Below are 7,446 nucleotides of genomic sequence, written 5' to 3'. Positions count from 1 at the left end.
CAGATCACGTTTGCCTTTTGCCCTGCGCTCAGTAGGGACCCTTCTTAATCTTGGGTCCGAGACATCTGCCATAGCTAATCGCCAGGATACCCTCTTGGCGGGGGTTACCTGGATTGCTCTATCTGCCTGAGTTAGCCAATTTAGTCCCTTCATATCTGTCCTTATATCTGCATTGAATCAGATACGCACATCGTCGCTGAAGACACAATCTTTCGCTTTTTTGTGCCTGCAGTACCCATCGTCTCAAATCCTGCCACCTCTCGCTGGATGCCTTCGCCAATGGTACGTGAGGAAAGGTGCCTTACACATCAAAAGGATAGGGTCTACCTGCTGTCACAGATACTTTGGATAAGTTTACACTGACTGCACATCTGTGATCATTCCAATAAACTTCGCACAATACTAACTGATCTGGTTTAACCAATCTCCTCAAACAATCCTTCTCTTATGATTTGTAAGGGCCATCACGGTGTATGTGTGCTGTGCAGTGCAGCATAACCCCAGCAAGAAAATCGGTGTTAATGGAATTAACATGGTTACTTGATTGCTGGGCGAGTGAATCGCTTACTGAACGTTTGGTTCTCTGGCTTTCTCGCCACTCATAGACATGCATCGGGGTCGTTAGTCGTAATTTACAGCTTGCGCTGGTAAATCTTCTTTTCGTATTACCTGCAAGCCTCTCAGGGTACTGCACAACCCGACCCAATCTCACAATTTGATCGCGAGCCATCTGATTTAAAGGACAGATTTCCGACAATAGTAATGAGAATTGGAATGTTTCACCATTACTGGGTCCGCACAATAGTGGTGCGGTTAAGCTCTTTCGTATCACGACTCCTGATGCATCCATTGCGTCGACTCTCTCAACTGTATTGATTTAAGAACTGACTATGTTGCTCCTGTATCTACCAAAAAGGTAACTAGCTCACCTTCCACAAATAATACATTTTCCTTGATAGTAGAATTCGCTTCTTCTTATCAAAACCTCAAGTTCAGGGGCCTGAAACATTCGAGTTACTTTCCAGATACGGTGTTTTTTTTCTGATTCCTTGACTGTTGATATGGTAGTTTACTGGCCTTGTAAGTCTGCTATTATTTCGACTTAACTTCACATTTTTGTTCAGTCTGTCTGCAACACTTGCCTCTGCGAAGTTAGGTACTTACTTATTTGTTTCCCTGTGCTTTTATTGGTTTCAAAATAAATGTTGATTTTCCATTACAATGGACATCACATTATTTTACAGGTCGCGGCAACACCCAGGGCCGAAGTGCCTGTACTGCATTGTAACGTTCTATGTTGTCAGTTACATTTACTGCTGGTTTCCGATATCTCTCCTTACTATGGAAGCTTCTCGTCACATCTTCCAGAGATTTGTCTGCAGTTCATTTAATCGAGGCAACTGTATTTCCTGCTCAGAATGTGACTTTTCTCCAATGGAGAGAGGAAAATAGTGTCGGTGACAAAGCTGAGATCACTTACATTCTGTCCAGAATCAACAAAAACTATCCCGATCTTCCAGTCTCCTGTACTTCAACATTACAATGTGTTCCCACCCTTCTGGGTCTCTGCCTGTATTCCTGATGAAGGGCTGATGCCCGAAACGTCAATTTTACTGCTCCTCGGATGCTGCCTGAACTGCTGTGCTTTTCCAGCCCCACTCTAATCGAGACACTGTGTTCCCAGGCAATCATTTCAGTTTCTGGTCTGCTGCTGTGCTCTTCAAGACACAACACAAGCAACTAATTTTCTACCAAGGACAGGCAACTAATTTTCTACCAACAGACCATGCAAACATTTGGACCCAACATCGAGTTCAATCATTTTAGAAACCGTCTGCCCTCTTCCACATTCTTCGTCCACCCGCCCTTCCCATCAGTTCCGAAGACGGATCATTGGACTCGAAACGTTAACTTTCCTTTCTCATCAGAGATGGACAAGAGCTGCTGATTTTGTTCAGACCTTTTGGTTTTTCTACTGAGAACTTTGCTTTTCCGTTGTAATCGCCAGACTGCTGTAAGCGTCTGATTGCAGGAGGAGAATTTCGCTGGAGATGAAAAGAAAGGCAAGGGCTTGATCACTCCCATTGTGAAGGTACACGAGCTAGGCTGGGGATGTTCATCTAAGCGCAGAAAGGCTGAATGAGAAACCGATTAACGTGCTCATTTTATGAAGAGGATAGATATGTGTGACAGGGATAAGCCTGTATTGGGAAGTAACAGAGTGACATAAACGAAAGACAGGAGACAAGGATTAGATTTAGGAAGAATGCTTTCACCTATAGAGTATTGATTATCTGGAAATCATTATCTGAACATGTGGTAAAGGTAAGTGTCATGAGAACGTTTCAGCAGTCTGTAACCGAACACTTCATGAGCCAGAGCACGAGTGGATAAGGACCAGGTACCGGAAAGTGTGACGATGACAGACAGGCGCGAGATGGGTGTCCTGAACACAATGCGTCAAAGGCAAACTTGTGTGCTTAAAGCTCACTGCATGCGCGGCTCTGTGGCGCAATGGAAAGCGCGTTGGACTTCTACATCTCTGTGCAAACTGCTATTCAAAGGTTGTGGGTTCGAATCCCATCAGAGTCGAGTTTTAATTTATGTATTGCAAAGTGGTCAGACCAGACTCGGCTGTCATCTGCAAAACCAGTAATATTCATGCAGAAACCCAACTGTCTCGAAATGGAACATTTTCCTCTCACAGATGTACATTTTCGATGTCTATTTATGATAGAGGCCGATAAATATCTGTTACCACTCGGCAACACGATGACGTGGATGGGCTGGAAAAAGACTGAACATTGCTGTGTCAGCCATGATGATATCGAATGACGTGGCGGGGCAGGATCGGTGTTAAGAATGGCTTCCTTCTGCTCCTTTGTGTCTGTGCCATTTCTGGCCCAGGTTTTTAAATAATCACAATGGGGACAATATGAATTAAATACCAAGTAATATGTTCGTCTCATCTCCACCTCGCTTCCCTCCCAGCTGGAATAGACAGCTCTTGTTTCAGGTTTAGATCAGACAGCGGAGGATTCTCACAAGTTCTCCTTCAGGCTGAATGTTCCTTCACATAGGTTTCCATGTGAACACATGGAGCAAGCAATTGCATGGATGCTGGGGATTCAGGGGCAGATTTCCCCTTTGCTGGGCTGGAATTCTGCCCAAGGTAATGAACGTGAAATTCTGACATTTTGAATCTTACTCTGGATTATTGCGACTTTACTAATTAAACTGAATTTCAATTTGCCTTTGCATAACATTATCCAAACTTCACTGTTTATGAAAACCATGCCACATGCTCGTGGATGTAGTATGCTGAACATTGTTGATATTGTGTGCAGTGTGAGTGGATGTTTCATATGAACATGCCAAAGGAAGTTGGTGAAATGTCAGTGAATCGAATTCTCTGAAGAATTGACGCCGATAGAAGGAAAATCCCAGGACAGTGGCGACATAACATTTCCTGTGATCAACGCAGGAAGCCACAGAAAACGTGCACAGTATTCAATAAAATCGATTTTCACCACATTTTCTGTGCCATTTTCCTGAAGTTAATGCTTCATAATCGGCGATCCATTATCAGTATAACCTCCTCTGCACTATGTTTCTTTTCAGGTCCACAGAAAAAAAATGAGTAATTGGGTTGAGGGTCCCAGTGGTAAGATCAGGAGACGTTTGTCATCATTAGACGGCAGATCCAGCGGTGTAATTAGTTAGCTTGCTGTAGTTGCATTATAGAATGGCAGAACATGCACTGCCAAAATTGTGCATTGGATTCTCGCCAGGTGTTTGTTTTACTGATAGTGAACAGAGATGATTGCAACTTCAAGCTGAAGAACAGTTCAAACACGGAATATTACACCGCAATAAAGTGCTTTTGGCACTAATGTTGCACCGACCTGTGATACCAATCTGAAGTCCATCTGACCAGCATTTTGGCATTATAAGCCGTAAATTTATCCAATGATCCTTTAATTGCCCTGAATGTTGGTGAGTCTACGACTGTTGAAGGCAAGGCGATCTGCACCCTTACTACACTCTGAGAAAGGAATCGATCTCGGCATCAATCACACTCACATTACATCGATGTGCCATTGTGCCAACCATCACCATTTGAAGAAAAAGGCCTTCACTGTCCACCTTAAAGCAACCTCTGATCGTATTTTATGTCTCTATTAATTCACGTCTCAAAATTCTTATCTCAATCAAAAACAGCCTCAAGTCCCTCAGCCTTTCCTCGTAAGACTTTCCCTTCACAGAAGGCAACATCCGAGGAAATCTCGTCTACAACCTTTCCAATGCTTTCACATCCGTCCTATAATGTGGCGACCAGAACCGCACGCAACTCCACAAGTTTGTCCATACCAGACAAATGTCTGGAGCTGCAAAAGGATCGTTTGGCCCTGAAACTCATTCCCTCTCCCAATAAAAACTAACACACTGTGCTTATTGCAAACAAATCCATCAACGTGTGTGTTAACTTTCAGAGTTTTATATACATGGACGCTGAGATTGCTTGGCTCATCTAAACTTCCAAGAACATGACAATTAGCCCAGAACTTTTTATTCTTGTTGTTCATTCCAAAGTAAATCACCTCACACTTTTCCACAATAACCTCCATATGCCACCTCTGAGCCCCGATATGCAGATTATTCATGTCTGTCTGTAACCTGCAGCAGACTTCGGCACTGTTGACAACTCCATCGATTAGTGTATTCTGAGAATTTACTCATCCATCATCCCATGCTCGAACCCAGGTCATTTATAAAGGTGACAAACAGCAGTGGACCCAAAAATGAACATTGTGGTACACCATGAATAACTGAACTCCAGAATGAATATTTTCCATTAACTACCATACTCTGTGTTCTTTCAGCGAGCCAATTAATGATCTAAACCGCTAAATCACCCTCAATCCCATGTCTCTGTATTTTATGCAACAGCCGACCGTGCCTTAGTGAAAATCGCATCCACCACGTCAATCACTTTACTCTCATCCACTTGTTTATTGACTTTTCAAAGAGCTCAATAAAGTTTGTGAGGCACAGCATGCTATTCGCAAAATCGTGTTGACTGTAGTGAATCAACTTCTTCCTTCTTAGGTGATCATACATCATATCTCTCATAACCTTTCCCAAAACGTCACCTTCAAGGAAATACAGCACACTGTTCTATAATTTCCAGCGTTCTCCCTACTCCTCTTCGTGAAGAAGGGGACAATATTTGATGAACTCGAGTCTTCTTGCACTAATCACATAGACACTGACGAAATAAAGTTGTTAGTCAAAAGTTCTGCGAACTCCTCCCACGATTCCCAGAGAATCCTATGATACATCCCATCAATCCCAGGGGACAAATCTATTTTCAGGCTTTCAAGAATTCCTAACAACTCGTCTTTACGAATATCAATTTCGTTTATTCCAACAGATTGCATCTCAAAATTCTCTTCGACAGCATTGACTTTTTCATTTGAGATATTATGAAAAATATACATTCAGCGGCTCTCCTATCCTCGGACTCCGTTGACAACGTCCTACTACTGTTCTTGACAAGCCCGAATCATATCCTAGATATTCTTTTATTCTTGAAATGACAAGAGAAAGCTTCAGGGTTTCTAAAGACTTTTCATTTCCCCTCTTTGCTCTGAGTAGCTCTCTTTTTTGGTCCTTCATTGCGAGCTTTTAATTTTCAAGTGCCCTAACTCAGCTTTCATATTACATGGTTACATGCACCGTCTTCTCCATCTTGACAAGAAATTCAACTTTTTGAGTAAAAATGTTTCCCTGTCTCAATCTCATATTCCCTGCATGACGCACACACACTTATCAAAGACATGCATGAGCGCATCCCTGATGCTCCATACTTCAGGTGTGCAAAACCCCTGCGTTTACTTTCCCATCTGGTTCATCCTAACTCTTGCCTGATCGCATCATACTGGCCTTTCTCCCAGCGGTACCTCATGCTCTGCGATATATATATATATATATACACACACACACACACATATCCATCATTAATAAACATACCGAATTGTGGTCAGTATCACCAAAGTGCTCACTTATCTCCAAATCGAACAGTTGACTTGCTTCATTACGCAGTACCAAATCCAATGTGTTTTTGATTCTTGTTGGCCTGTCTACTTGCTGTGTCACGAAACCCTCCTGCACACATTGGACAAAGACTGACCAATCGGAGCTCCTCAAACAATAACATTTCCAATCAATATTTGGAAAATTAAACTTCCCCACCACAACTACCTTGTTACTTCCGTTCCTATCCAGAATCATCTTTGCAATCTTTTCCTCCATATCTCTAGAACATTTTGGTGGTGACCTGTACTTGCCTGATTTTAATCTCAGCCCATTCTAGTTCAGCAGATTGAGTCGGGTCCTCACGAAATATTCTTTCTGCTACCATAGTACTGCCTTTGACTAAAAATGCCACATCTTCCCTTCTTTAACGACTTCCCTGGTCTGACTGAAAAATCGAAACTGAGGTGCCAGGAAATACCATTCATTTTTATCCACTCAGGATGTTGGTACCCTTCCGGGTCAGGTGAAGAGAATCCTGTTTATTGAGATCCAACCGAATCCAGAATGATCCCCAACTCTCCAGATATCCAAATCCCTATCAGCTGCACCATCCTTACAACCACCCGTTCACCTGCTCTCTCCCTATTTTTTCCCTCACTCCAACGTGGCATGTGTAACAAAGCAGAGAGAACAACTCTGTTTGATCTAGATCTAAGATGTCACCCTGGATCCCTGAATTTCTGCCATACATCCACATCACTTTTATTACATATGTTGTTAGTGCATATGTGAAACATGACCTCGGGCTGGTCCCCCTCCCCTTAAGGATCCTGAAAACACGCTGCGAGACATCACAAACCTTGGTAACTTGGAGGTAACACATCAATCATGAGCCTGCCCTCTACCCACAGAAACTGCAGTCTGTCCCCCTTACTATGTAGTCCCCAATAATTATTGCTCTCCTCCCCTCTCCCCTACCCTTCTGATCACAGGGACAAACACTGTGCCAGAGTTCTGTACCCCATGGCTTATCCCTCATATGTCATCCCCCCAAAAAGTAACAAATACGGTATGCTTGTATACAGATGGGCACAGACAAAGTGGATGCCTGCACTGGCTGCCTGTTCCCTTATCGTCTCCCGACTGTATCCCATCGACCTTTTTCTTGTACCTGAAGTGTAACTGCCTCCCTATAACTCCTCTCAATTCACCTCAGACTTCCGAAAGTTCCAATGTCCAGCTCCAGTTCCCTAAAGCTGTTACCAAGGAGATGCAGTTGGGTGCACTTCCCGTCGATTCAAATGTCAGAGACATTACTGAAAACTCTTCGCTCGCACATTATACAGGAATAACATTCAAATGGCCGACCATCCATTCCTAATGTTCTGAATTCACACACACACACAT

The 7,446-nt window shown here is 43.1% G+C and overlaps 1 non-coding gene across 1 annotated transcript; it reads left to right on the top strand.

The window, feature by feature from the left end:
* Positions 1 to 2,500: 2,500 nt before the first annotated feature.
* trnar-ucu (transfer RNA arginine (anticodon UCU)) lies at positions 2,501 to 2,592 on the top strand. The gene is given in 2 exon segments: positions 2,501 to 2,537; positions 2,557 to 2,592. It is a non-coding gene; the product is annotated as a tRNA-Arg (tRNA).
* Positions 2,593 to 7,446: the final 4,854 nt, after the last annotated feature.

This window comes from Chiloscyllium plagiosum, unplaced genomic scaffold (assembly GCF_037043375.1).
Source record: "Chiloscyllium plagiosum isolate Xiang-an unplaced genomic scaffold, Cpla_swu_hap1 HiC_scaffold_13, whole genome shotgun sequence".
Taxonomy (NCBI): Eukaryota; Metazoa; Chordata; class Chondrichthyes; order Orectolobiformes; family Hemiscylliidae; genus Chiloscyllium; species Chiloscyllium plagiosum.
The sequence above is the reverse complement of the archived record's forward strand: the minus strand, read 5'-3'. Positions and strand labels throughout refer to the sequence as shown.